The 6,000-nt window shown below is 36.5% G+C and overlaps 1 long non-coding RNA gene across 1 annotated transcript in view; it reads right to left on the bottom strand.

The window, feature by feature from the left end:
• Positions 1–1,345: 1,345 nt before the first annotated feature.
• Positions 1,346–6,000, bottom strand: part of LOC307186170 — a 220,796-nt gene continuing 216,141 nt past the window's right edge. The window contains exons 3-4 of the long non-coding RNA XR_013828261.1: positions 2,032–2,130; positions 1,346–1,423 (exon numbers count right to left, since the gene is read on the bottom strand). This is a non-coding gene — a long non-coding RNA (uncharacterized lncRNA). The remainder of the gene's footprint in view (positions 1,424–2,031; positions 2,131–6,000) is intronic.

The following is a 6,000-nucleotide window of genomic DNA, read 5'->3' as shown; positions in this document are numbered from 1 at the left end:
GGACAGGCACAGAGACTATGATTAGGTAGAAGTTTTTGCAATAAGTCAACTGAGAAATGATAATGGGTTTCTAGTGTCATTGGGGAGGTGAAAAGAGGTAGTTACACACTGGATATATTTGATGATGCAAGAGAAAGAAGGTATAGGTCAGAAATTTCAGGATTCAGGGTACAAGTAGAATGTTAGCTTACCTATGAGCAAAGACAATTGATCTCTGGGTAGAGACACAGGTGAGTTGGTGAGTGTGATGTTGAAAACTTGTGAAAGTTCTCTTCCAACTACTTACATTTCTTTCAGTGAAAAAGGAAAGAGAGACACTGAAAGTGAGAAAGTGGATGGAGATTTTAGAGCCTAGAAGAGAGGAGAAGTTGTAAAATAATTTGGGAGAGGAAATGGAGCATCTGGGAGGATAGAGGGACTTAGGAAAGTAGTACAATTACCAGATAGTAAGTAGGGACCACTTGAAGTTACTGGCTTTGATTTTAAAATCAGATCTTTTTTACATAGGTGTGTGTCTTTCTCTATCCATATTCTTCTGAGTAGATGAAGTACAAAATACGAATTGCATTGGATTTCAGTAGGATTCGAATTTTGTCCTGTGAACAGAACAAGTGCGTATAGTAAAGAGGGCAGGAGACCTGAGGGTCTGTTCAGGGAGTGATTTTAGAGATGGGCCATGTAATCCGCACTGGATAGGAGGGAACTGAGGACATGAAGATCAGTTGAAGGTTAGTGAAAAGGTATCTTGGTGTAATTGAAGCACTTTCGTGTAAGGGTACCAGAGAGCATGACATTCAGAGAGTTAAGATGCTTGAAACTGAGATTGTGTAAGGTACGGTCATTTGTCACTACAGGTCAGACATAAGATTGAAGGAAGGAGAAGAAGAGGTTAAAATGGGGTAGAAGATCATCGAAAGAGAGGAGATTCAGATACAAGTAGGTGGATACTGAAATCAATATACTATATTATTTTGTAATAAAAGAGACAGTGTAAGATAGAATTTCATTAATTCATAAACTAAAATCATCGAGAAATGACTTTGGTTTAGACATCTGTAGATTACCGCAACAAGTCTGAGTTGATAACATCTGACCAAATGAAATTTAAAGACAGAGCTCTTAATCTCTCTCTTAGCAACAAACCATTGTATTCTTTGCTAGTTTCCATAGTACTCTGCTATCTTTATAATATATTATCTTCTACTCCTTTTTTTCCATAGAGAAGACCTTTATGACGCTAATGATTTACTTTTAGCTACTCTTCTTTTCCCAGAGTGAGGCTGCCCCCTGATGCGGCCCCCAGACACATTGTGGAAACTCTTGTAGCCACCCCGGTCTTACTTCAATGCTACTTGTGCTCACTCTTCTGGGATCCACTGGAGCAATATTGTTTCCAGGACATTAATAGCTTTGTATTCAAGTCCTATAAACAAAGAGACAAAACTGGGTTATATAATCAAATACACTTGGGGGAACATCAGTAAAATTGGTCTTAACCTCTCAGAGTCTTTAATAAATGGATGGGCTTTGTGAGTCTCTGAGACAGCTCTAATAAGCTCAGTTTCTCCAACATTTCGTGTCATCTTGGGGAATCAGCATTCCTCAGAGCTAAGATTTTGGTATATTCTGAACTGCAGCTGTGTAAACTTCATTTACTCTGTGCCTTAGCTTATGAATGAATGAATAATCATAATATCCCACACTTTTTTGTGGAAAGCAGACACTCTTTAATGTTCTTATATGTATATTAGCCTATTCAGTCCTCAATACAACCCCAAAATGTGGGTGCTATTATTGATCTCTGTATTTTAGTTTATATTTTATTTTATTTTATTTCTTAATTGTTTTCATTGCAGTTTCAATGACAGAGTCTTTCATGCAAGTTTCCATCATAAAAAACCCATTTTTATACCCATCATCACAAAGTCTAGGCCTGCACTGTCCAGTATGGTAGCCACTAGCCACTGATCTCTGTATTTGAGATGAATAAACTAAGGCACAGGGAAATTAAGTCACTACCCATATACTCACATGGCTGGTAAGGGGTAGAATTCTGGATCCTGGCAGTTTAGCTTCAGGGTATGTATTCAGCCCACTAATAATAAAAGGAAATTTAGGAAATTTCCTTTCCTAAATGGAAAGGAAGTGAGGATACAAAATGATGATCAGAAAACCAAAGATTAGGTATAGCAACAGTATATGTATTTCTTAAGATATGTGAAACAACTATAAAAGAACCAGTATGACAGCACCTTTTGTTTGGACTGATAAAATAAAGACAGACCATTTGAAAATCTCTGCCTAAAACACTTTGGTATGCAGAGCAGAAAGCCCAAAGACCTGATTGAAAAAGATTTCTATAATGGTTAAGTCCCATGTATGTGGAAATAGCCCAGAAATAGTAATGACAATGCAGAGCATTGGGTAAGACTTTGTTTATTTTTTAATGTTAAATTCCATGGAGATTGCAAACTCTATACAGTTAGATGTGAACTTACAGCATGTGTATGTGTGTGTGTGTGTGTGTGTGTGTTTGTACATATATGTGTGTTTGTTATTTTATTGTGTTTTTAATACCTTGTTGGATTATTGTATATTCTTATGTTGGCTGGGTTTGGAAAAACAGCCCTAGGTATTTAATCTTTGGGGGACTGATCGATTTTAATTATATTTGCTCGTAGTCAGACAAGCAAAGATGTATTGTTTTAGAACAGGCTTACAGTAAATCTCCACTAGTAGCTATAAAACTGAAGGTTCATAGACCCTACCACAAGTGCTCTAAAGCTAAAAGCAAAGTTGTTTGTACATAAATAAATTTGCTAAATTGTTCGCTGATATGGACATTTTTCTATGGAAGATTCTATATCATTCATTAGGTAACAGATCCTTTACTCCTCAGGCCTCCTGAGAGAGTAAAATTATTTCTTTCCAAAAGTGCGTGTGTGCATGAATATGTGTGTGTGTGCGTGTGCGTGTGATATCTGGTTTGGACACATCACGGCCACCTAAGATTTGAAATATGGCATTACGGGTGAAAGTAGACATTTAGATTGAGGTCCCCTTGACTTTGGATACATTCCGCTGTCTCCAGTTTATCCTGGACGGTGTGATTTGAGGGAGTTTGAAATTGACTTCGCTATGTAAATTACAGGCCGTGGCATTTCTGTTGAACTGCTTCAAACATAATTGAAGAGGAACCGGCTACAGTTAGAATCTATCTGCTCACAAACTTCTTATTTGGATCTTAAGTATAAACTTCCTTTTTTTGTTGGTAAGTAATTAAATGGCATAGGGAAAAGAAGTGCTGAAGCTAAAAGTCATCTGAGGAAGCTGAATTCCTCCCACCTTTTATGGGAAAAACACTCTAAAGAAAAAATATGCATTTTATGTTTTTTAATAATACATTATTTGGTTTCAGATCAAACCATGAGAGACAAATGAATGGAACTTGTGTTTAACATTAAGTTTCCCCTGAATAACTGTTAGTATCAATTACACAGCTATTGTGCACACCAGTGATTTTCTTATTTTTCTGCTCAAGTGGGAAGTGCATTTAGTATTGATGAAATGCTATCGTCTGAGCTTTTCCCATTGTTTGGATTATAATTTCAGTACTTCTTTGGTATGAAGAAAACAACACTAAAACTACTAAATAACTGCTCTTTTTGAACATGTTAATACCTGTTTATAATTATTTGGCAACTAATTTTAAAAGTATGTTGACTAATGTATTAAAGATCTCAAAGTCTTAGTTTATTCCATATTGCTCACTTGTTTTCAATTCATTTATTTGTAAAATTAAAAATGTACTGCATTATTTATTTTATAAGTCTTATCATTGATAAGGGTAAAACAATTCCACTGCAAGTACTTTTTAACAGAATTATTGCACAAGGGTTAAGTGTAAGTATTGACTAAATTTGCACCTGTTTTATAGTGGAATGTGCAGAAAATATTGACTGGAGTTTTCAGTGCTTATTGGTGCAAGGTCCGTAAGATTAGTTTTCTTTTAAAAAGCTTCATAAACCTCATATGTTTGCAAATTTTATTTCCTTCCACTCTGTATCTGACCTACTACTGGCTTCTTTATAAGTGTCCTTTGCTATATCCAGTTATAGAAATTTAGGACACTTTTATCCAATTTGCATAGTACTTGTATAAACAGTTCTCTTTCTTTATTTGGTATTTTTGAAAAAGCCCTTTTTCTTGGTATATATGTAATGTTACTATTCATTTAAAGATTTGTTCCAGAGGTTTTGTGCATTATCACTCAGCCCCTTATTTGATTATTTTAAAATGTTGTTGAAATTTAAATTTGTCCAATGGCTCTACATCTGACTTAAAAATAGTCTATTTTGGAGAATTAATGTAATGTAGATTTATCTTATATATGCTTGGAAACATACATACATATATGTGTTATATAATCTACATTTTCAGAATAGAATTAGTATAAATGAATAAAAAATTCTTACTTGTCTTTCTGGGTGAACAATGAAATTGCACACGAAATGCAATCAATTATCCAATGATACTGCACGAATGGAGAGTGAATTATAGGAAAAACAAACCAACTAAAGGGATGAGTAACAGCAGGACCTATTCGACATCATAAAGCTCGGGTCTTAACTTCTGTTCTCTGATCCCTAGGAGATTGTGGATAGAAGTATATTTCAACACAGGGAGATAAGCTCGGTGCTTTGTGACCACCTAGAGGGGTGGGGTAGGGAGGATGGGAGGGAGATGCAAGAGGGAGGAGATATGGGGATATATGTATACATATAGCTGATTCACTCTGTTATAAAGCAGAAACTAGCACACCATTGTAAAGCAATTATACTCTAATAAAGATGTTAAAAAAAAATTCGGGGAGGGTCTGGCCCAGACATTGTCAATCACCAAAAAAAAAAAAAAAGTATATTTCAATATAATGATATCCTTTATAGTATTATTTACTTTTTGGAGTACTTAAAAAAACATTATTATGACAAACATTTCACTAAACTTCCAAATGTGTCCATGTCACACCAAAGGTGAAAAACCTTTATTGGATATAATAAAAATAGCTAATATTTTATCATTGCTGACAAAGTGACACCCACTATTTAAAAAGTTTTACTTATGTTCATTTATTAAATCCAACAATCTCAGGAGGTAGGTATCATTATTAGACTTCATTTTACAGAAGAGGTAACTGGATCACAGAGCGGTTAAATAATTTACTGAGAGTCACACAGCCATAACTGCAATTCTGGCTACAGAGATTGTATCTTAATATTTTAGTGCATATAGATATAATAGCAGCTTTTAAGATAAAATAAAAAATGTACTGGTGGCGCAATGGTTGAGAGTCCGCCTGCCGATGCAGGGGACACGGGTTCGTGCCCCGGTCTGGGAGGATCCCACATGCTGCGGAGCAGCTGGGCTCTTGAGCCGTGGCCACTGAGCCTGCGCGTCTGTAGCCTGTGCTCCGCGGCGGGAAGGGCCCCGGCGGTGAGAGGCCCGCGTACCGCAAAAAAAAAAAAAAAAAGTTACTGAATGCAAGTTCATGCACCCTTCACACAGTGAGGCCAAAACAAACCAATATGTCGGAGTTTGGAGCAGAGAAAGGTTTATTGCAGGGCCAAGTAAGGAGAACGGGTGGCTCTTGCCCCCCAAAACACTGAACTCTCTGAAGGGTTTCAGCAAAGCACTTTTAAAAGGCGAGGTGAGGGAGGGGTGTGGTTATTTGTTGCAAACTTCTTGGTGTTGGAATCCTTCGTTCTAGCAACTGTCCACGAAGGTCAGGTCACTATGTTCCTGTAAATCTCCAACAAGACAAATGTTATTCTCGGTTCTGCAACTTTTCATCTCTATATGAATGGGAAAATGTTATACCCTTAAAGGTCAGAGCCTTGAGAATGGGCTATCCTGTATGTTTCAGGCTGTAGGCAACATTCTTAACCTGTAGCAAAAGTGATAGAATACAAAGACTAAAGTAAAATATGGAATCAGATTTGT

The sequence above is a fragment of the Stenella coeruleoalba genome, assembly GCF_951394435.1.
Source record: "Stenella coeruleoalba genome assembly, chromosome: 4".
Lineage (NCBI taxonomy): Eukaryota > Metazoa > Chordata > Mammalia > Artiodactyla > Delphinidae > Stenella > Stenella coeruleoalba.
This window is presented reverse-complemented; position numbering and strand designations above follow the sequence as displayed.